Genomic DNA, 21,974 nt, shown 5'->3' on the forward strand with positions numbered 1-21,974 from the left:
CAAAACTCGGGGCGAGTTCCTGGAGAATGTGACAAAGTTTTCTTAAAGAAGTAACCATACGAATGTACAGAAAGTGACACAGCATTTATTAGAAGGGTACCACACAACCACTGTACCATAGGAAAGTCCACCCGGGGGAGGAACCATATAAAGGGCCAAGGGTATGCCCAGACGTGGGTCCCGGGCTCACTGTGCACTGGATTCAAGCTGACTGATGAGGGGTGATACCCCAAGACCGGTCCCAGGATGCTTGTTTCTGGTCTAGGGAGGACCTGTCTTTGCAGTTCGAGCTGGACTGTTCCCATGAGGAGCAGGGCCAATGGTTTGCATATAGCAGGGTCTATACTGGTGCGGCATGGTGAGCAAAATGACAATGGATTTAAACCCGATCTCTTGATTGGGGGTGAATGTTTGATTTATTCCAAATTCTGTCTATCATTTGTGCTTCTTTTGGTTACGTATATAAGCACCATACAAATTTAAACCAGCAACAAAACGCAAGAGACATTGTATCAATGTTATCAACTCTATGCCAGCATACTTAGATTGAGGTGGTCTGCGATGTCACTGGTGGTTGTGGTGACGGGATAACACATCCAGTGATGTCTCCTGTTTACAAAGCTGAGTCATGGTCACTAAGCATCTTGACAAGGCCCTTTTCCTGTTCCAGAGTTTACTATAATAAACTGTCATGACAAATTCAACAGTGCTGTACCACGCATTTTTCCGACTGGGCTCCCACCAAGTAACAATGATAAAAAAACATAATACTACTAAACTGTATGGGCCCATTTGGTGACCGAAGAGCTACAGTGGGAAGTATACAAAAATATATCCTCAGCAATTGAATGGACAGAAGGGACAATTGATAGGTCAGTGTTTCACCATCCTGAAGACATTGATACTTGGATAGAGTTATACAAAAACTGTTTGCTTCGCTTTACTTGTTGATGAAATGCTAACTGGTAATTTAATGGTGATCAAGGCTTCAATCGCGCAGGATTTATTAAGCATGGCTAATCGCCCAATAGGGTATCCTGGTGCTCTCAGGTCCTGTAGGCTTATTCAAACACCCAGGTATTGAGGACTGTTGGACGTGGTCCTTTTTGCAGGGTTATCCCAAAACCTTTTGCTTCTTACTCCTAATTTTTTCCCGGCCTGTTGTCGTTGGTTTTAGGACTCTGAGCACTTTACCACTGCTAATCAGTGCTAAAGTGCATGTGTTCTCTGTGTCAATTGTTATTATGGTTGGTTCTCCCCGATTGGCATATTTTGATTTACTGGTCAGTCCCTAGTAAAGTGCACTGGGTGCGCCGGGGCTGGTAAATCAAACACTACTAGTGGGCCTGCAGCACTGATTGTGCCACCCACATGAGTAGCCCTAAAAGGATGTCTCGGGCCTGCCACTGTAGGGTCTGTGCGCAGTTTGCTAACTGTCATGTCAACTTGGTAAGTGCACCCACTTGCCAGGCCCTAACCTTCCCTTTTCTTGCATATAGGACACTTTTATGGTAGGCCCAAGGTACCACCCTGGGCAGGGTGCAGTGTATGTGAAAGATAGGACATATACTGATGTGTGTAACATGTCCTGATAGTGAAAAGATGCCAATTTCATTTATCACTATTGAAAGGCTATCTTGCCCTATAGGGCAGAATTGGGAATGCTTCCTCAGTCGCTACGGAAGTGGTTATATTGGTTTAACAAGGCTTATGGTTTAGGCCTGTGGACACGTTCTGTGATGAAGAGGGCCGGTGTGGTTGTAACATTTTACAAGCATATCTTCCCATAGGGATAAGATAGAAAAATAAAGTTTAGGCTCTCTGAACTCAGTATTTAATTAGACCTCTTTTACTAGAGATGGTTTTTAAATTGTGTGTTTGGAAATGCCACTTTTAGAAAGTGTTGGTCAAAAAGGGGTCAGGTATGATGGGATCAATTTTAGAAAAAAAGGAATCCGGCCAGCTTGTTTAGTAGTGATCTTCTGTTTATTCCAGCAGGTATTGGAACCAATATACATGAATAATCTTGGTTCTGGCTTAATTGCTTTGAAAAAATTTAAACATTTGAAATCTTTACATCATTATTATCATGCACGCCTGTACATAGAGTGATACACTTTGCTTTTTACATAGTTCTTGAACAATAACCGTGCACGCAATAGGAATATAAACATTCAAAACAGTGCAAATAAAGTCAGCTAAGTTAATGAATGAATAAATTAACAATCAATACAGTTATAAGCATTCAAAACAGTGCAAGTAAAGTCGCCTAAATTAATGAACGTATCACACCAGTCTTAGAATTTACTGAGGAATAACCTCACAGAACTCTCTTAACAAGATTATTCTTTAAAATCTTTTTCTAGGGAGAGTTACTGACCAAGGGGATAAAGCTTAAAGTCAATGGGGGTGAAAACTTTGTTGAGTATCCCTTTCGTGACTTATGGGCAATGTTTAATCAAATTCCCTCATGGATTGTTTGTGGAACGGTGCAGACGCGTTTCAAATCCCTGTCTGAGTCAAGGGATTATCATCAGGGCAATGACGCAGTGTAATCTGTAAAAACATAAAATAAAAAAAAAGGACATCAGTACTTTTAAGGACCTCCTCTAATTATTGTAACCATCATTATCTCAAGGAATTGTGGTTGTACTTGAATTTTCTGGGTTCTACTTGTACGTAAATTTCTGAGGCAGCTGAGGAAAAGAAATGGAGGCACAAGCTCCAGATTTTGGAGAAATGATTAACACGCTCATAACAAGCATGCTTCTCCGGAACTAGTGGATGTCACACATCTTAGGCCTAATGAGGTATACCGGTCGGGCCTTGTGGTGTTCATTCACCCCTCTCACATTACAGGCGAGCAGCCCAGCCCTACATCCAGAGCTTTCCCCAGTCATATGTGAAGAGTCTGCAATTTTGACCCCCCTCTTCCTGCTAAGCTTTTCTGTCAAATCAAAACTATTTGATCAGAAGTATTTCTACCATCAAAACTCTGTGTCACCTGTGTTCTAGTAATAGTCTTTCACACAGCCCTCTCAACAAACCCCTTGCCACATTGTATGAGTAACCTTAGCAGAGCTTTACAGTCTAGCCTCAGGGTGGCTAAACTGGCATCTATCACATTGATGCCCATACTCAAGTGATGCTCCGTAGTGTTAGCTATAACAGCAGTGTTACAATACTGTCCTTCTTGCATACCAATGAGAGATATAACTTGTCTTGACACTGGGAGTGGTTATTCATTCAAAGATTAGTAGCTGGTGAATTGTGGGCATGGGAGACCTTTTCTAACTCTCACACTGGTTAATTGCCTCCCTTTTTTACAATTTTTAAAGCACGAGAGCAAGCCTCAAACATCCCTCTGCCGACCCAAGTGAACTCAAAAACTACTGGCCAACCTCCCTGCTTCCATTCCCAGCGCAAGTACGGGGAAAGATATTCAACAATCAACTCATGAGTCACCTGGAGCAGAACCAGCTACTCGACGCTTCCCAATCCGGCTTCCACATCAATCACAGCTACGAAACCGTCCTGATAGCAGCGAATGATGACATCCAAACCCTCTTCGACCAAGGAGAAACGGCAGCTTTGATCCTCCTTGACTGCTCAGCAGCCTTTGACACCATATCCCACCACACACTGATTGAAAGATTCCACCACCTCCTTCCTCACCGGAAGAACTCAGAGGACCCACCTCCCACCTTCCACCTCTGAACCCAAGGAGATCACCTGCGGTATCCCCCAGGGCTCATCCTTAAGCCTCACACTCTTCAACACATATTTGACCACACTGGTCAACATCGTCAGATCCCACGGTCTCAAAATAATTTCTTACGCAGACGACACCCAACTCATCCTCTCACTCACTGATGTCTCACCACCACCAGAACCAACTTCCAGAGATGTATGACAAACATCGCCGACTGGATGAAGAAAAATTGCCTGCAGCTAAACACAGACAAGACGGAAGTCCTGATCTTTGGCAAGAGCAGCAACACATAAAATGACTCCTGGTGGCCATCAGACCTAGGACTCGCACCCACTCCTTCCAACCACACCAGAAACCTTGAAATTATCATCGACAACAACCTCACCATGAGATCACAGATCAACGCCGCCTCCTCTGCCTGCTTCCACACTGTGTGAATACTCAGAAGATGTTCAAGAGGCTACTTCGTCACACAAGATGCACCGTGATACAGGCTCTCATCACCAGCCGACTGGACTACAGCAACACCTTCCACGTAGGAATTGTCGCACACCTCCTACAGAGACTTCAAACCATACCGAATGCCACAGCCAGACTCATCCTCTGCCTTTCCCGACAAACCCACATCACAGACCATCTCAGGCAACTCCACTGGTTCCCTATACAGAAGAGATGAAAATTCAAGCTGCAGACCCACGCACACAAGGCTCTACACAACCAAGGACCCATATACATTACCCACTGCCTGAACTTCCACCAACCATCGAGAAGACTACGCTATGCCTCCCTTACACTTACCCATACTCCCCGCATCTACTGAAGCAGAAGTGGAGGACCCTCCTTCTGCCATTTTGAGGGTCGCCGTCTGGTTGTCGACCGGCTGACCCAACCCCCTATTGGGAGCCGCAACACGGATGCGATGCAGACGCGCCAAAAGCAAGCCTGTCGGCGCCCGTCCATGGCCAGCGCCAGCAATGCTGCCTGATTTTCTACCTTGACCCGATTTGCCTGGTCTGGCGATCAGCTTCTAAACACGGACAAAGCGGCTTGTCCAGGGAAGGCCAAGATAGACCTGGGGACGGGCGCCTCTGAATATTGCTACAGCACATGCCTCTTTAAGCTGGTGGTTAGCGAAGGAAGGGTGAGTGGCAGTATTACCGCATCTAAGCCTCCTCTGGTGCCCCCCTCGGCCAATAGCATTAATATCAAGGCCTGTTTAATCAACTGTAGATCGTTACCCAAACACGCAGAGGACATTTGGCTCTCCCTGGAGTCAAACTCCTGGATCTTATGTTTCTAACGGAAACCTGGCTGAGGGAGGGCACTGACCCTGACCTGATGCTGGCGATACCCGACGGCTTTCGGATTACCTATGCCAATAGGTGGGTGGCAACAAGATAGGAGGGAGTGTGGCAGTTATCCTGAGGGATGGTTTGGAGAGCTCCACTAGGAGAATGGAGCACATTGGGTACATTGAGGCTCTGATCGGTGTCAGAATCCTACCCTCCTCCTCGGTGGCCGGCATGTTGGTATATAGACCTCCTGAGAGCCCATCCTGCCACCTGTTGAAGCTCTGCGACATTGTCGCTCAACTATCTCTGCAGTACGCCAATCAAACTGTACTAGACTACTTCAACGTCCATGTGGATGATGAAAAATTTTCCCAGGCATGATTGCTGGTAGAAACTCTATAGGGTTTAAATCTCACGCAATGGGTGACCACCCCTACTCACATGGCAGGCCATATGCTTGACCTAATTTTTCCCACAATCCTAACTTTAAAGTGGAGGCACTGGTACGCCTCACCTGGACAGACCATTTCTGGCTTGAATCCAATTGGTCTAACTGGAGGGAGGTCACCCCAGAAGCTATGGGACCGGCACTCCAAGATGCTCTCCCCCAACTGACGGGTGATCCCGACAGTGATGTATCCAGCTGCAATCGCTGGGTCACCTCCGCCTTAGACAATGTCGCCCCACTTAGGTCGATAATGTCTTCAAGAAGGGAACCCTCAGCCCGGTGTGGTTGTTGGGTTTGGTGCATATTACATTGATCAGTACATACGGGCCGAACTTCGACGATCTTGCTTTGCTTTTTTTTGTTTTTTACACTAAAGTTAGAAACAGACTTGTGGACGCTTCCCCTCTAGCTTTGTAATATGTGGAAAATACTTTAAGGCTGGAAGCTAATTTGGATAGCACCGGCAGCAGGTCCAGCTGACACACCGAAGCGCAGGAAGATCTATGCCATGGGATATTATGCACCAGTGCAAACTGCTAGACTTGTACCATGTTGAATGCCCTAATTCCAGGGTGTAAACATTCCATAGTACATGAAATATCTTCCACGAAAGATTTCTGGTTAGGATCTAGAGATGAGATGGCCTTGGTTGAAATTATAACACATTTACCTAGGACTCTGTCCGATCATTTTCAGGTTCTGACGTCTTTGACCATTGCCAGCTATCTGGGGATACATCGAATGTAGCAGCTGCGACCATCTGAGCTATCAGACCGAGTCTTTTAACAGAAAGTCGCTAAGTGATTTCTATTGTACTACATGTTGAACCAGGGCTCTGGTGGCTACACTGTGGGAGGCATTTAAAGAGTGATTAGGTGTGAATACATATCAAAAAGTCACTGGATATTCAAATTGCTGAGAGATAGAATGTCACACCCAGAGCACGAGATATCATTGCTGGAGTTAGAATATGGGAGCTCTTGAACCCAACGTGTTGCTTTTAATCCCCCGTGCCCTTAACAGTTGCACATGAAGGTTTGTCATTGAGTCAGCTTTCTGCTTTCCTTGGAAGACATGTTAACGACTCCCAGGAAAGGATACAATCGGGGCCTTCACTGGAAGGAGGTGTTCTCCCTCCTGTAGGAAGTCGCACGGATGTTGGCCCAAAAGGCTAGCTTCAAAGCAGAACCCACATTTGAAGGGCAAATGAGAACCACTTGGGTGAGGGGCTGCTGTATTGTCTGGAAAGACAGGCTTGCACCAGGGACAGGAAAGGGAGAACCAGTTGCCAAACCAGTTTTTCAGGGGAATGTCGCTCCCTTTGTAACCACACCTCTCAGTTGGGCTAAGGAGTTCTGGGTGCCAAGAAAAGGGTTCTGCCTTGTTGGGAGTGGATAGAATGGTGCGCCCTAAGGCAACCTGCTGTGTCCTGCTAGTGGAGAAGTTGTTATCCGAACCCAGCCGAGGCAAGAGACTCGAGGAGCAGCTGGCAGACCTCCTGTTCGCAGCATAGTGACACAACAGTTAAAGAAGCCTGCTAAAGGCGAGTGATAGCCCTGATCGCAGCTCCTCATCGCTGTGCAGGACCAGGACAAGGACCTGGCTGTCAGAAGTTGCATCTGGGTTTGCTGGACCTGGGAAGGTTGCCGGAGAAGCTACAGCCCAGGGAAGGATTTGGCTGTGACAGTGATACAGGACAGCTGGTAGTTCAGTGGGAACCGGACTTCTGCCAGGCCCGAGAAGACCTCAAGGGACATTGACCCCTGTAGCCAGATTCACCTCACCAAACCTGCAGACCTGGGAGCAGCTGCAGGAAGACCCCCTTCGACCACATCGTTTCCACACCACCCTTAAGCATTTTCAGCATGTTGTATCCTTAGTGTTAGAAATGGGATTTCTGGTTAGCTAAGGTTTGCGCCAAAGCCAGGCAAAAACTACCACTCTAGTCAGGGCAAGGGAGTCACACACCAAGATAACCCCTGCTCACCCCCTTGGTAGCTTGGCACGAGCAGTCAGGCTTATCTCGGAGGCAAGGTGTAAAGCGTTTGCGCGCGCACCCAGCAAGAACACCCAAGGCCCACCACAAAGGAAACTCCACACAAGGTTATATATAAAAAAATAGCCTTTGTATTGTACAAAACACATTAGATAATAAATACACACTTAGCAATGTGCCATAGGCACGGGCAGAATTTACAGGGGATTAGGTACATGGGACAGGGCCACGGGCGCCACTGTCAGGAATAAACACTTTTAGAACTAGAATAGTTATTAGAAATAGCACTTTGTAGGAATAATAATTCTTGTAGGAATAGCACTTAGCACATAGGACAATAATAGCTGTAGCACCAAATAGAAAATAAAGCACACAACCAGTAACCACTGGTAAGAGGTAAGAACCACCTACGCAACCCTAACCACCTTAGGAAAATATCACGCAGGGAACCAGGACCTCACTAGCAATACCTGTACTAGGAAGAACAACCACCTAAGTATCACTATGCATTTAGGGGTATAGGCATAAAAGCATTACACATGACGCATAAAAACACATTCGGAGGTGCAGGAAAAACACAATTGCGCAGAAATCACATAGGCCACAACCTGTGACTGTCCCCAGGCCAACTGGCCTCTCTGGGGCTGAAACTCCCAGTGTCCCAAAATGTCAGGGGGCCTAAACGGAGCAGCTGCCTACTAAGTGCTGGGCAGATGTAGCAACAATGGGGCCAATACGTTGGAGCCTTGGGGCTCTGGACACGCACTGCCCCCTTGGAGCCTCGTGGGCTCTGATGGCCAACTGTGTGCCTGCTGTGGGGGGAGCGGCCCGCTGCCAGCCGGGGCCGCTCTACCACCCTAAATATGCCCCGGTATCGTTGGAGTCCCTCTCGGGGGACCCCGGAAGAAAAGAATGCCCCCGGAGCCCTTCAGGCTCGAAGACAAATGTGGAGCGCCCCAAAAATGAAGACCACACTGCGGGGGGGAGGGGCATCGGCAATGTGCCCCGACGCCTCCCCCTCTTCTCAACTAGACACAACGGGCCCCCACTCACCCGGTCCTGTGGCGGAGGGGGCTCCTCCTACTACTCTGCTGCCTGGGGCGGCTCTCTTCTCCGGCTGCGGAGCCGGCAACACGCTGGGTCCTGTGGAGGCGGGGTGGGCTCCCGTCCTCCTCTTTCTTCCCGGGCCGGCTTCTGTGGACGCGGGGCTTCCCTCTAGACAACGGAAGTCCGACCCACATTAGGCTCTTTGCGGCCTGACTTCCGGGAATGCGGCTTCTGCTTCCGCGTCGCCGCAGGCAGCGCGGCGGCCCAGGGGAGTTCCTCTGTGGTGATTTGGCGGCAATATGGGGTGGGCACCCGTTTTTAGATTTGCAGAAACACGAGGGAGATTCCCTCCCAAAAAATAAATAACACGGGGTGGGCTCCCTTGAAGGGACAACAAAACCAAGAGGAACACGGCAATGAGCGGGGTGGGCACCCGCGCCGATGTTGGCAGGCAGGGAATCCCCACGCCGGGGAATCCCTGAGGAGGGCGATCGCCGCCCTGGGCTGCCCCCAGAAAGTGAAAGTGCTCCCTGGCAACCAAAACAGCGCTTCCCTGGTGCTGTGAGGAGAAACAAAGGGGCTCCACAGCACCACAGGGCAAAGTCCAGAACCAGTCCTTCAGGACTTGGGGGGGGGGGGGGCAAGGCTGGGCCCAAGAGCCCGCTTACAGGGTCCTCCTAGTCAGGGAAGCAATCCCCAGTGGTGGTCCTCCTGGCGCCCAGCAGCAGCAGCAGCCCCCCTCCCAAGTAAGATCAGCAAGAGAACATTTTACATGGGTTCACAGCCCCTTATACACAGGATTCCTTTGTCCTTAGGTGCAGGGTGAAGGTAAAACCAGATGCAACTGGTTTTGGAGCACGTTGTTGTGCTCAGCCACCCTTTCCATTCACTGGCCAGGCTAGGGACATTAGACACACCACAGGGGGCGGAGCCAGCATTGTGTGGGGAAAGCCCAGCCCTATTCAGGTCCCAGGTGCACTCCTCCCCGTCCATCAACATGCAGATCTCCCATTCACCACTGGGGCAGACCCATCCTGACTCCTGGAGCCTGGCACACCAGCCAGCTCCAGCCAATCAGTCAGTCTTTTCACCTAAATTACACAGACATGCCAACTTCTAGAAGTGGCACTTCCACACTAGACACATTCACGCCGCACACATCATCGCGCAGCATTTAATCACACGAGTCCGCATATACCAAACTCGAGTCTGCACACCCCACGTATCAGGAACTACCATGGACACATACATTCCCCATGCATTCCTATGGGAGGGCAGGCCAACCTCACTACATGCACGCACTTTACCCTGGGACACAATGGTAAAGTGCGCAGGAGCAAAAAATCACTATCACCAGGTCACACTAACAAGCAAAAAGTTTAGGGGTGAACCTGCCAGAAGGGCCAAGTCCAACACTTAGCATCAGAACCACTGCCTTAGGAATCCATTGCAACAAGGATAAAGTGCCTGGAACTGTCGGAAGATTGCTTCTTCTGTGGAGGGAACTGTTTCTGAGGGCCTTGCGGGTCCTCCTTCCTGGCTCCCTGCTGCAGTTTGACGCACTAAAAAATCTAAAAAAACACCATTCAATAATTCTAAAAACAGAAGATAAAGGGGATGGGATTGTTATCCAAGATCGTGCAGAATATTACACTGATATTAACAAACAGAATGCAGACCCCAAACTTTTCAGGAAATTGACATTAAATCCCCTCTCAACTATTAAAAATGAAATTTTAAAAGTGACCATTGAGGGCAAACAACAGGGATTCTTAAAAAAGAAACAATTTGAATTCCTCAACTTTGAGACACCACAGACCCCAGTCTTATACACCTATCCCAAAATACATAAGTGTCACCAATCCACAAGGTTGCCCAATACTATTAGGTTGTGGGTCAGCTCTCAAACCAATTGGCCAATACATCTATTTCTTTCCAAAGACTTTGTGCCTATATAAGAACCCTATGTGAGAGACAGCACGTTTATGAGAAACCTGGTTGAAGGTATGCCCTTCAACATCGACACAGTTGGGCTTGCTACATTGGCTATCACTTCATTGTACACAAACATCCCACAGGAGGAGAGCATCATGCTAATAAAGAATTTACTAGACACATGCACACAACCCACACAAGTGCAAACAAACTTTATCATATTATTAAGTATTGCACTTCAACACAACTATTTTCTTTCTGAAGGCCAGTTTTATCAACAATGTTCTGGCACTTCGATGGGGCAGTTTTTGCTCCAAACTTGGCAAATATTCACATGGATTATGTTGAACGCAGATATGCCCGTCTCATCAGAATAGATATGGTTCCAACATCTCTTTGTGGAACCGGTATATTGATGATATTTTTCTGATTTGGTCTGGGAGTGAAGCCGATTTTCACGACTTCGTGCTGTTCCTGAACAACGTCCAAAAACTCCTCACCTTTACTGCCACCATAAAAAAATCTGAAATTGCTTTCCTTGGCTTATCCATCAGACATGAGGAGGGTAGACTATATACCCGCCTTCATAGAAAACCCACCAAAAGGAATACCCTTCTCTTGTATAAAAGCAACCATCCCAGAGCACTACGTGAGGGGCTACCTTTTGGTCAATTTTTAAGGCTACGCAGAAACTGCTCTACAAAAGTGTTCTAGCCAAGAAGACTATATGCCAGAGGCCCTAGTTCTTAAAACAAAATTGATCAGTGGAGGCTACCAGAATAAAATAATGAGGAACTCTATGAAACGTGCTTGGTTTTGCCCTAGGGAAGAACTGATGGCCACCAAAGAAAAGACCCCATGTAGCAAACTAAATTGTATTATCACCTTTGGCCCCCGTACCAACAAAGTGTGCAAGCAATTTAACCAAAACTGGCACTTGATCACGAACATTGAACCCTCTTTTGGCTTCAAATGTGACAAAACACATTGAAGATCTTCTGGTACACTCCTCAACATCAAGTACATCAGGGAACAAGATGAGAGCTATGGAAAGTATATGGGGCCTCCCACAAATAAAGGGTCACTTCAAATGAGGAAATTGTACAGCTTGTATTTTTTCATTTGATACAAAGGTCTATGAGTACGCTAACAAGAAACAGGAACTTGATTTTTTCTCTAATTGTAGCTCTCGAAATGTAAGTTATTGCATTTGATGTCCTTGTGATTTGATGTATATTGGTCAGACTTCGCATCCAATCAAGATGCGGATCAGTCAACATGGCAGCAGAATAAGATGCGGAGAACTGAACGCACCCGTGGTCACACACTTTCAGACAATGGGCCACACTGCTGATAAGATCAAATGGCAGGTGACTGACGTGGCCACCATACCAGAAAGAGGTGGGAATATTACAGAGATTCTCCGAAGACTAGAATGCCGTGGATTCTATCACCCGCGGACTCAATACTGTTGAAGAATGGCGTGGTTTTGTGACCACTCTGAACAATTAGATACACTTACCAGATGACCAATTCCAAATCATCATGTACCTCCCCATCTCTCTCTCTCTCTCTCTCTCTCTCTCTCTCTCTCTCTCTCTCTCTCTCTTTTTTTCCCCCTTTTCATCCCCTCGTGGAGAAGTGTGGCTCACTGGTTAGAGGAGGCAGACCTGGAAGCAGAGGTCAGCCCGGGACCAGGGTTCAATTCCCGGCTCGGCGGGGTCATGAGTCCTAAAATGTCCATGGACTCGACAATTCTCGCTCCGGTGCCTACTCGACTCACGGGTTCACACTCTGCATCTCTGGGCAATAGCTTGCTTAATCTCCACAGTGGCCCCTCGCGGCGGGATGCCTGGCTTTCACCTTGCGGATACCCTGCCGAGGTTATCTCACAGGGGAATACCAGGACGGGTTCCATAAGCAAGCGCTTAGAAACCGCTCGGTGATTTGCGCTATATAAATTCCAGTACATTTACATTTACATTTACATTTACATTCCCTGATAGGGATCCAACAATGTGGCAGAAGATTTACTATCTGATAAGTATGGTTCATACTTAGTGTGCACATCCTGTCAAAAAATAGCTGTACTCTGATATGTGCAATATGTAAATTATGACCACAGCAACATAAGCCGTCTGGTCACAGGCTGTGAACACAATATTGTAGCGGAAGATTCACTGTCTGAGAAGCACAGCAAATACTAACTGTATACAACCTGCTTATAAACAAACACACCCAAATATGTGAAATATGCAAGATTGTGATTACGCAAACACACTGGCTGTCATCATCATATGAAAACTATCGGCCACATGCATCATTGTTGCCGTTTGCGATTTCCTAATTGCGAAAATTAAGGAATCGCAATTAAGAAATCGCAAAAGGCTATGCATTAAGAAATCGCAATTTTTTTTGCGATTTCCTAAAAATCCTTAATTGCGACTCACAATTTGCGAATCGCAATTAAGGAATCACTTCCCATTGATTCCTATGGGTCAAGAGGCCCATAGGAATGAATGGGAAGGCATTCACAATTTGCGATTAGCAATTTGCGAATCGCAAATTGAGAATGCAATTTCAAGGGTGCAGGGGGGGGGTCCAAAGGAGTCTGCTGACCCTGGTCCACGACCCTGCCGCATCGGGAATTGAACCCTGGTCCCGGGCCGTCCTCTGCTTCCGGGTCTGCCGCCTCTAACCAGTGAGCCACACCACTCCAGATATCCCTTAGGATACCCACATGCTTGGAAATACATATCCTCCACCCCCTGGACATATGCCCTGAAGGCTTCCCACAGGGTGACCTGTGTGGACACAGTTTCAGCGTTAATCTCAAAGTATTCAAGGATGGAGCTTTGCAGTTCGCTATGGAACACCTGGTCCCAGAGCGCATCGCCATGGAATCGCCAAGGAATTCAAGGCAACATCCATGTGGGATCTGGAGTTTCAAAAGGACAGGGTTGTGGTTTGAAAGTGGCTGTGGGAGCATGGTGACCACAGACACCCAGATGTGGTCAGTGACCGACAGGAACCACTAATCTAACCGTGAATAAACTGCGCGGGGCGCCCGAATAAAATGTGAAGCTGGACTAGTGGGTCCGCCATATGTCATATAGTGCATAAGTATCAAAGATATGCCTAAATACCTCCCTAGCCCGAGGTTTACCTGTTGTTTGTGTGCTAATGGAGTCAGTTTGCAGGTGGTGTGGCATATTAAGGTCCCGTCTATTATTAGATGGTTCACTTCGAAACCATCCAGTCTGGTATAGAGGTCTCTGAAAAAAATCGGGGTCATCAGTGTTTGGGGCATAAATGTTTACAAACTAAATGCTTTAGTCTCAGAAGGTTCTATGCAATAACAAATATCAGCCTCCTGGTTCTGAGTAGTGGGAATGAACAAGGAATGGTATTGTTCTGTGGATTAGAATACAGGTACCCCAGGAGTATGAGCTATAACATGAAAAATAGCGGTGTGTGCCCCAATTCCTGACGAAGGTGAGCTCAGAGAGCTAGAAAAGATGTGTCTCCTGGAGAAATGCAATTTTAATGGAGTGTCTATTAAGCAGGCCTTAAGCCCGAGCCGTATGTGGCAATGAGGGCATTGTGTATAAAAACGTGATGTGTATCATCAGTTAACTTTTCAAACCCAATGAAGTTACCCTCTAACAGTTCCCCCCTCACCCACAAGAGATTTAAGAACATCACGTGAATCCCATTTAACCAGTTAGAAAAAAGAAATTATAACCCCAAGTAGTAAGAGTTGGTAAACACCATGAAGACGTGGTGAAAACATGGACATCGGTAGTCCCAAAAAGAACAGTTATATACGCTAGTATAGTGTGGTTACCGTTGTAGGATACGTGAACTTTGGCTCGGTGCAATATCGTGAGCAACAGTGTCGGGCATATGTGTCTATATCTTCAACATCTCCCGTTTCTCAAAATAGAGTCAGGCCGTTTCACGTAGCTTCATCTCGAGAGTACGATGTAGGGCTCTCACATCTCCTGGGTCCGTCACAGCCACTGGTTGTGGGGTATCTAGCATGGATAGATTTACAGAAAGACTCTGCAGCAGATGGGGAATCAAGAATCTTAACACGCCCCTCGTGTCCCACCCTTAAGCGAGCCGGTTTGAGCATGGAATAACGAAGCCCTTGCTTGCAAAGTGTATTTTTCACGTTGTCATATTTCCTCCTAGCTTCTTGAATAGTTGGGGTGAAATCTGGGAACATAGAGATGTTTGAGCCCTGCTACTGCAAGGGCCCCTTTTCCCAGACCATCCAGAGCATGATATCTCTGTGTCTATAATTGAGGAGGCGGGCTATAAGATATCTAGGAGGTGCACCTTCAGGGGGACGCTGCCCCAAGGAGCGATGCGTCCGCTCTACCGCAAAGGTCGCCGAGAAGCTAGAGCGCTTGAAGATGTTAGTTAGGAGTCGCTCCACAAAGTCCTCTGGTCGTCCCATGTTGGTAGTTTCTGCTATACCAGAGATGTGGATATTGTTCGATCTGGAGCGGGCCTCCAAATCTTTATTTTTGATTGCTACCTGTTTCATTATCCACTCCATTTTATCTAGGCTTTTTTTAGAATTGTGGTGTCATCTTCTAGGCTGGAGATTCTTTCCTCTGCGCCATCAATTCAGGCCCCCGATCTGTCCATCTGCTCACCCATCTTGTCCATGCGGCCCACCAGTGTGTTAAACCGTGCTTCCATGCCACCAAAGCCAGCCCTTAGTTCAGTCATTACTGCGGATATGTCACACGGAGGCCTCTGCAGTGTCACTGCTATGAACCTCTTCCAAATCAGACTGGCAAAACCGGGTTCCGGCAGTGCCAGCGTGGTCAAAAGTGAGCCTTCTCTGTTCAGGGTCTGAGCGGCCAATTCTGGGGTTCCAACGAAGCAACGCCCTCACAGTACAGGCAATGGCCCATGAGTAGTGCCAGGTTTTTACTATCCTCTCCTGCCCCACCTGCACAAAGAAAAGGAATGGGGGACCGAGCTGCGAGCTTAGCCCCCGACATTCAAAGGAGTGTACCTCTGATGAGCTGCTATTCTGCCCGGCGGTTCAACTGTCTTGTAACCCCAGTTGTGGGGAGTGTTATTGGAGAGTGGGCCGTAGGTATATGCAGCGTGTATTGCCCTTGGTCGTATGGTTGAGACAGCAGGGGGCAGCAGAAAGTTCACTTGCAGCCAGTGCTGCAGCATGGTCGCCAAGGCCGTGAGGGCCTAGTAGCAGCAGGCGGGCCTCAGCGGGTAGTGGCGTTCCGCTGCAATCTCATCCCTGCCGCATTCAATGGCGCTGGGCAGTTGCGCAGTCAGATTAGTGCCTGTGTGCAGCAGAGCACTCACCCCAATTTTGTAGATGTGGCTCTGTCCACACAGCGGTCTCTCTGGGGCCTGGTGCATCGGCAGGGAGTGGGTCTTGGCTTCAATCAAATTCTGGTCGGTGTTGGGCAGCCCGCCACTCCCTCACAGGGCCTGGTCGCATCCGGCCGTATGTCCCAAGTAGCCGCAGTTATCTGCCACCTCGTGGTCTAAAGAGGGCAGTTTCTGTGCCCTGAGGAAGGGGCTGCACGTTCCCGCAGCTCGATGTAGAGACAGAGGGAGGGTGTCAGCGACCGGCGAGGTTGGGTGACCTCTGCCTCAGGCTCACCAGCGGGCCCTGTCGCTGCGGAGCCTCCGAGGCTGTGTCGGCTGCACGCGCCTGCCTTTCCCCTCTCCTTCAAATGCGGGCATTAATCCTTCGAATGGGCACCATTTCCACGGTCCTCTGGTCCCTGGCTTCTCCTCTAGTTGTTCATGCTGATATGTAAGCCCTTCGGCAGCAGCAAACAGCAAGTAGGGAAATGCAAGAAGGGGTCATTGTGTAGATCCCTCAAAGCTTTCCCAAATAAACTAGTTGTTGAATTAAAAACATATTGAAAATAAGTTACAAAAATATATAAACATTTGATGACAATGTTATCATCTGTTATTTTTTTTAGCTTAATGGCCGACTTACAAAAGCAATATAATATTAAATCTGTCAGACCCTACTTTTTACAGGGATATATAGGGGTTTTAGGTTTTCCAAAATTACAAGATACCCAGAGCCAACAACACAGCTGCAGCTTATAATGACTCTTCATTGTGTACCAACAATGCAGCAATTAATGGGTTTGAAGGAAAGCTTGTTTTTTTCTGAAATGTGCTCAAGTTGCTGAGTTTAGGAATTGTGGTTATAAACAGACCATTGATTTTGGGGTAGCAAAATTATCATGTGGTTCAGAGAGCAAAATGTGTTCTCCAATGGTGATTCCAAAACTTCCACTAGTCTATGTTCGCACACAACTCCTGAATCAAACGCTTGTGTGACTTGGGCTGGCATCCTCGAGATACAACATCCCAAAACGAGACGTAACAATATTCCATTTCACCAATCAAAACTGAACTTTTTCTTTGCGGTGTGTGTACCTGCAGAATTTGGGCCCTTGCTCACCTGGCACCCACCCACTAACTTACCAAACCCAGACATTTCTGAATGTAGACACCCAGGGGAGTTCAGGGAGGTGTGATTTGCATTGATCCCATGATGCTTTTGTACCCAGAAGGCCTTGCAAACCTCAAACATTGGCTGCAAACACCCATTTCCCTCAGATTTCTGTGAGAGAAATTATCAGGAGCTGCGGAGACCCACAAACTTCCTACCACTTAGAGTTCCCACACATCTCCCGATAAAAACAGTGCCCCACATGCTTGGATGGAGATAGCACCCGCAACTAAAAATGCCCCAAAAGCAATCTGAAGAAACCACTTTTTGCCTTTTAAAATCCACCCTTGATTGTGGTGTGTGTAGCTGAGGGATTTGAGCCCTAGCTCAAATGCCACCCAGGGAAACCTATCAAACACAGACATTCATGAAACGTGGACACCCTGGTGAGTTCAAGTCGGTGTGCCGTGTGGATCCCACTGTTTTTTTAACCCGGAAGGCCTTACAAACCTCAAACTGGGCTGAACTGCTTGGAGCTCAAGCTGTAGTAAATTCTACCACTGACCTTCCTTCCCCCCAAAAAGACGGATATTTTTTATTTCTATATTTCCAAATTGGAGATCTACATCAAAAGAACATTTAAGGAACTACTATTCCCAGAAAATAGCATTTTCTAAACATGCCCCAATGACTATCATATTTAGTGCAGAGTCTAAGAGTACAGTGTGTTTCAAACTGCAGGATATGTGCATCTTGAATAATCTTGTGGCCATGGATTAAAAAAACAAGTTAATACATTAATAATAAAAAGTGCCATCTGCACAGATGAATTTGCTCCCAAACTAAATGGATACCTTTTGATTTTTTGCAGCGAGACGTAGTGTGACAAAGCACCGGATGCAGTGCACTTACCAACCACTGGATGCAGTGCACTTATGCAGTGCACTTACCAACCTCCGGATGCAGTGCACTTTCCAACCACAGGATGCAGTGCACTTACCAACCACCGGATGCAGTGCACTTACCAACCTCCGGATGCAGTGCACTTTCCAACCACAGGATGGAGTGCACTTACCAACCACAGGATGCAGTGCACTTACCAACCACCGGATGCAGTGCACTTATCAACCACCGGATGCAGTGCACTTACCAACCACAGGATGCAGTGCGCTTACCAACCACAGGATGCAGTGCGTTTACCAACCACCGGATGCAGTGCACTTACCAACCACAGGATGCAGTGCACTTACCAACCACAGGATGCAGTGCACTTACCAACCACAGGATGCAGTGCACTTACCAACCACCGGATGCAGTGCGCTTACCAACCACCGGATGCAGTGCGCTTACCAACCTCCGGATGCAGTGCGCTTACCAACCACAGGATGCAGTGCGCTTACCAACCACCGGATGCAGTGCACTTACCAACCACAGGATGCAGTGCACTTACCAACCACCGGATGCACTGCACTTACCAACCACCGGATGCAGTGCACTTACCAACCACAGGATGCAGTGCACTTACCAACCACCGGATGCACTGCACTTACCAACCACTGGATGCACTGCACTTACCAACCACAGGATGCAGTGCACTTACCAACCACAGGATGCAATGCACTTACCAACCACAGGATGCAGTGCACTTACCAACCACAGGATGCAATGCACTTACCAACCACAGGATGCAGTGCACTTACCAACCACCGGATGCAGTGCACTTACCAACCACAGGATGCAGTGCACTTACCAACCACCGGATGCAGTGCACTTACCAACCACCGGATGCAGTGCGCTTACCAACCTCCGGATGCAGTGCACTTACCAACCACAGGATGCAGTGCACTTACCAACCACTGGATGCAGTGCACTTACCAACCTCCGGATGCAGGGCACTTACCAACCACCGGATGCAGTGCGCTTACCAACCACCGGATGCAGTGCACTTACCAACCACAGGATGCAGTGCACTTACCTAGAGGAGTTTATTGGAAGCATTAATAAGCGGCAAACTGTATTAAACGAACATTTCCAGAAGTGGTTCGGAAATTCTATCCTGTACTGGCGTCTTAGGACAAGACACGATATCTGTTTTCAGCTGGGTGCGAGAGAGAAGAAAGAGAGGGAGAGAGAACAAGAGAGCAAGAAAGAGAGAAAGAGAGGGAGAGAGAGAGAGAAAACAAGAACTTGGTGTTTGTTGTACATGAAGAGAGTGTTTTAAATTGTCTGCTTTGCCTGTGGGCTGGAAACATATGTAGGGTTATTTATCTAAGTGAAGAGCAACCACCAGCGCGGGCAGACAGGAAAAGCTATTTTAAAGAGTGAAAACTGTAACACCACTTGACCTTTCAGGGTTGAGAGCTCTTTGCATGTTTGTGTGTTGAAAGGCGGCTGCTCCAGTTGCCTCCAAATGAAGGAGGGTGGTGTTGCAAAGGATTGTGGGTAGTCAGATTAATCTGACATTATACCAGGAGGCCTAAACCTGCACCTAAATAATCCTAAAGACCCTACAGTCCAAGCCCTACCCACCCTCCAGGAAGCGAACGATCTTACCCAACACTATAGCAAACGAAGGCACAGTAAGGGCTCGAACCTTGAGGCGTCATCTCTAAGCAGAACACCCTGGCGCTCCACTCCATCCAACCATCCGACTGGACTGATCATCATCTAATTCTATTCAATCTCAATAACAACCAACCAAAGGCCCCGCCAATCTAGACGTCCCAAGCACTGGGTGAGAAACATGCATTGAATTCCACATACTGAATTAGAAACATTGGTCTGTTCCCAAATCCCACCTTCACCCATCCTCTCCTCCGCCGAAGACCTTACCGACCACTACAACATTATGGAAAAACTTGTCGAGACAGTCGCCCCCCTAAAACCCAAGAAACCAAGAAGCATCGCCTCCAGATCTGGGTTCAACACAGACGTTAACAAGGAGAGGCGACAACTTCAATAGGTCTAAAGAAATTGGAGACCGCTGCCCTCGCTAACCAATCACTCGATCCTATGGGCTGAATGCCTAAAATACACACAAAACATCTTCAGTAGGGGTGGGTGGACTTTGCGGAGATACACTATGCGGAATTCTGTGGAGCTGAATAAAAACTCCATAGAATCCTGCTCCGCCGTAGGGCTCACTGAGGCCCTGCTACATGAATTAAAGAAGGCTTTCATGCCTGTGTTCCCGCCCTTACTTCATCCCTCTTGCTGCTCCAGGTGTGTGATCTGCTCCCGCTGTGGCAGCCCCTGGACGGCCCTTGCTGTTCTTTCCCCACCATAGCCTGTGCCTCGGAGGTCACCTGTCCCCCGCAGTGCAACCATGAGTGAGGGACTAGCCTGGCGCAGCCACGAGTGAGGGACTAGCCTGGCGCAGCCACGAGTGAGGGACTAGCCTGGCGCAGCCACGAGGGAGGGACTTGCCTGGCGCAGCCACGAGGGAGGGACTAGCCTGGCGCAGCCACGAGGGAGGGACTAGCCTGGCGCAACCACGAGTGAGGGACTAGCCTGGCGCAGCCACAAGTGAGGGACTAGCCTGGCGCAGCCACGAGGGAGGGACTAGCCTGGCGCAGCCACGAATGAGGGACTAGCCTGGCGCAACCATGAGCGAGGGACTAGCCTGGCGCAGCCACGAGGGAGGGACTAGCCTGGCGCAGCCGCGAGGGAGGGACTAGCCTGGCGCAGCCACGAGTGAGGGACTAGCCTGGCGCAGCCACGAGTGAGGGACTAGCCTGGCTCAACCATGAGTGAGGGACTAGCCTGGCGCAGCCACGAGTGAGGGACTAGCCTGGCGCAGCCACGAGTGAGGGACTGGTCTGGTGTAACCACAGAGGGAGACAGACAGAGGGAGACAGACGGAGGGAGACAGACGGAGGGAGACAGACGGAGGGAGACAGAGGGTGACAGAGAGAGGGAGACAGAGGGAGGGAGACAGAGGGAAGGAGACAGAGGGAGGGAGACAGAGGGTGACAGAGAGAGGGAGACAGACACAGGGACGGAGACAGAGGGAGACAGACAGACAGAGGGAGGGAGACAGACAGAGGGAGGGAGGGTGACAGAGGGACAGAGACAAAGTGCTGTGCGAAGGAAGCATGCTGTGTGATCTGCTGCAGCTGAGTTGTGGTGCTTCTTGAGGTGAGCGTGCCGTGTGATCTGCTGCAGGTGAGTTGTGGTGCTGTGTGAGGTGAGCACGCAGTGTGATCTGCTGCAGGTGAGTTGTGGTGCTGTGAGGTGAGCGCGCCCTGTGATCTGCTGCAGGTGAGTTGTGGTGCTGCTTGAGGTGAGCGCGCCGTGTGATCTGCTGCAGGTGAGTTGTGGTGCTGTGTGAGGTGAGCACGCACTGTGATCTGCTGCAGGTGAGTTGTGGTGCTGTGTGAGGTGAGCGCGCAGTGTGATCTGCTGCAGGTGAGTTGTGGTGCTGTGTGAGGTGAGCGAGCAGTGTGATCTTCTGCAGGTGAGTTGTGGTGCTGTGTGAGGTGAGTGCGCCGTATGATCTGCTGCAGGTGAGTTGTGGTGCTGTGAGGTGAGCGCCCCGTGTGATCTGCTGCAGGTGAGTTGTGGTGCTGTGAGGTGAGCGCGCCGTGTGATCTGCTGCAAGTGAGTTCTGGTGCTGTGTGAAGTGAGCGCGCCCTGTGATCTGCTGCTGGTGAGTTGTGGTGCTGTGGGGTGAGCGCGCCCTGTGATCTGCTGCAGGTGAGTTGTGGTGCTGTGTGAGGTGAGCACGCAATGTGATCTGCTGCAGGTGAGTTGTGGTGCTGTGTGAAGTGAGCGCGCCCTGTGATCTGCTGCAGCTGAGTTGTGGTGCTGCGTGAGGTGAGCGTGCAGTGTGATCTGCTGCAGGTGAGTTGTGGTGCTGTGAGGTGAGCGCGCCCTGTGATCTGCTGCAGGTGAGTTGTGGTGCTGCTTGAGGTGAGCGCTCCGTGTGATCTGCTGCAGGTGAGTTGTGGTGCTGTGTGAGGTGAGCGCGCAGTGTGATCTGCTGCAGGTGAGTTGTGGTGCTGTGTGAGGTGAGCCAGCAGTGTGATCTGCTGCAGGTGAGTTGTGGTGCTGTGTGAGGTGAGCACGCACTGTGA

Source organism: Lissotriton helveticus, chromosome 6, assembly GCF_964261635.1.
Source record: "Lissotriton helveticus chromosome 6, aLisHel1.1, whole genome shotgun sequence".
NCBI classification, from domain to species: domain Eukaryota; kingdom Metazoa; phylum Chordata; class Amphibia; order Caudata; family Salamandridae; genus Lissotriton; species Lissotriton helveticus.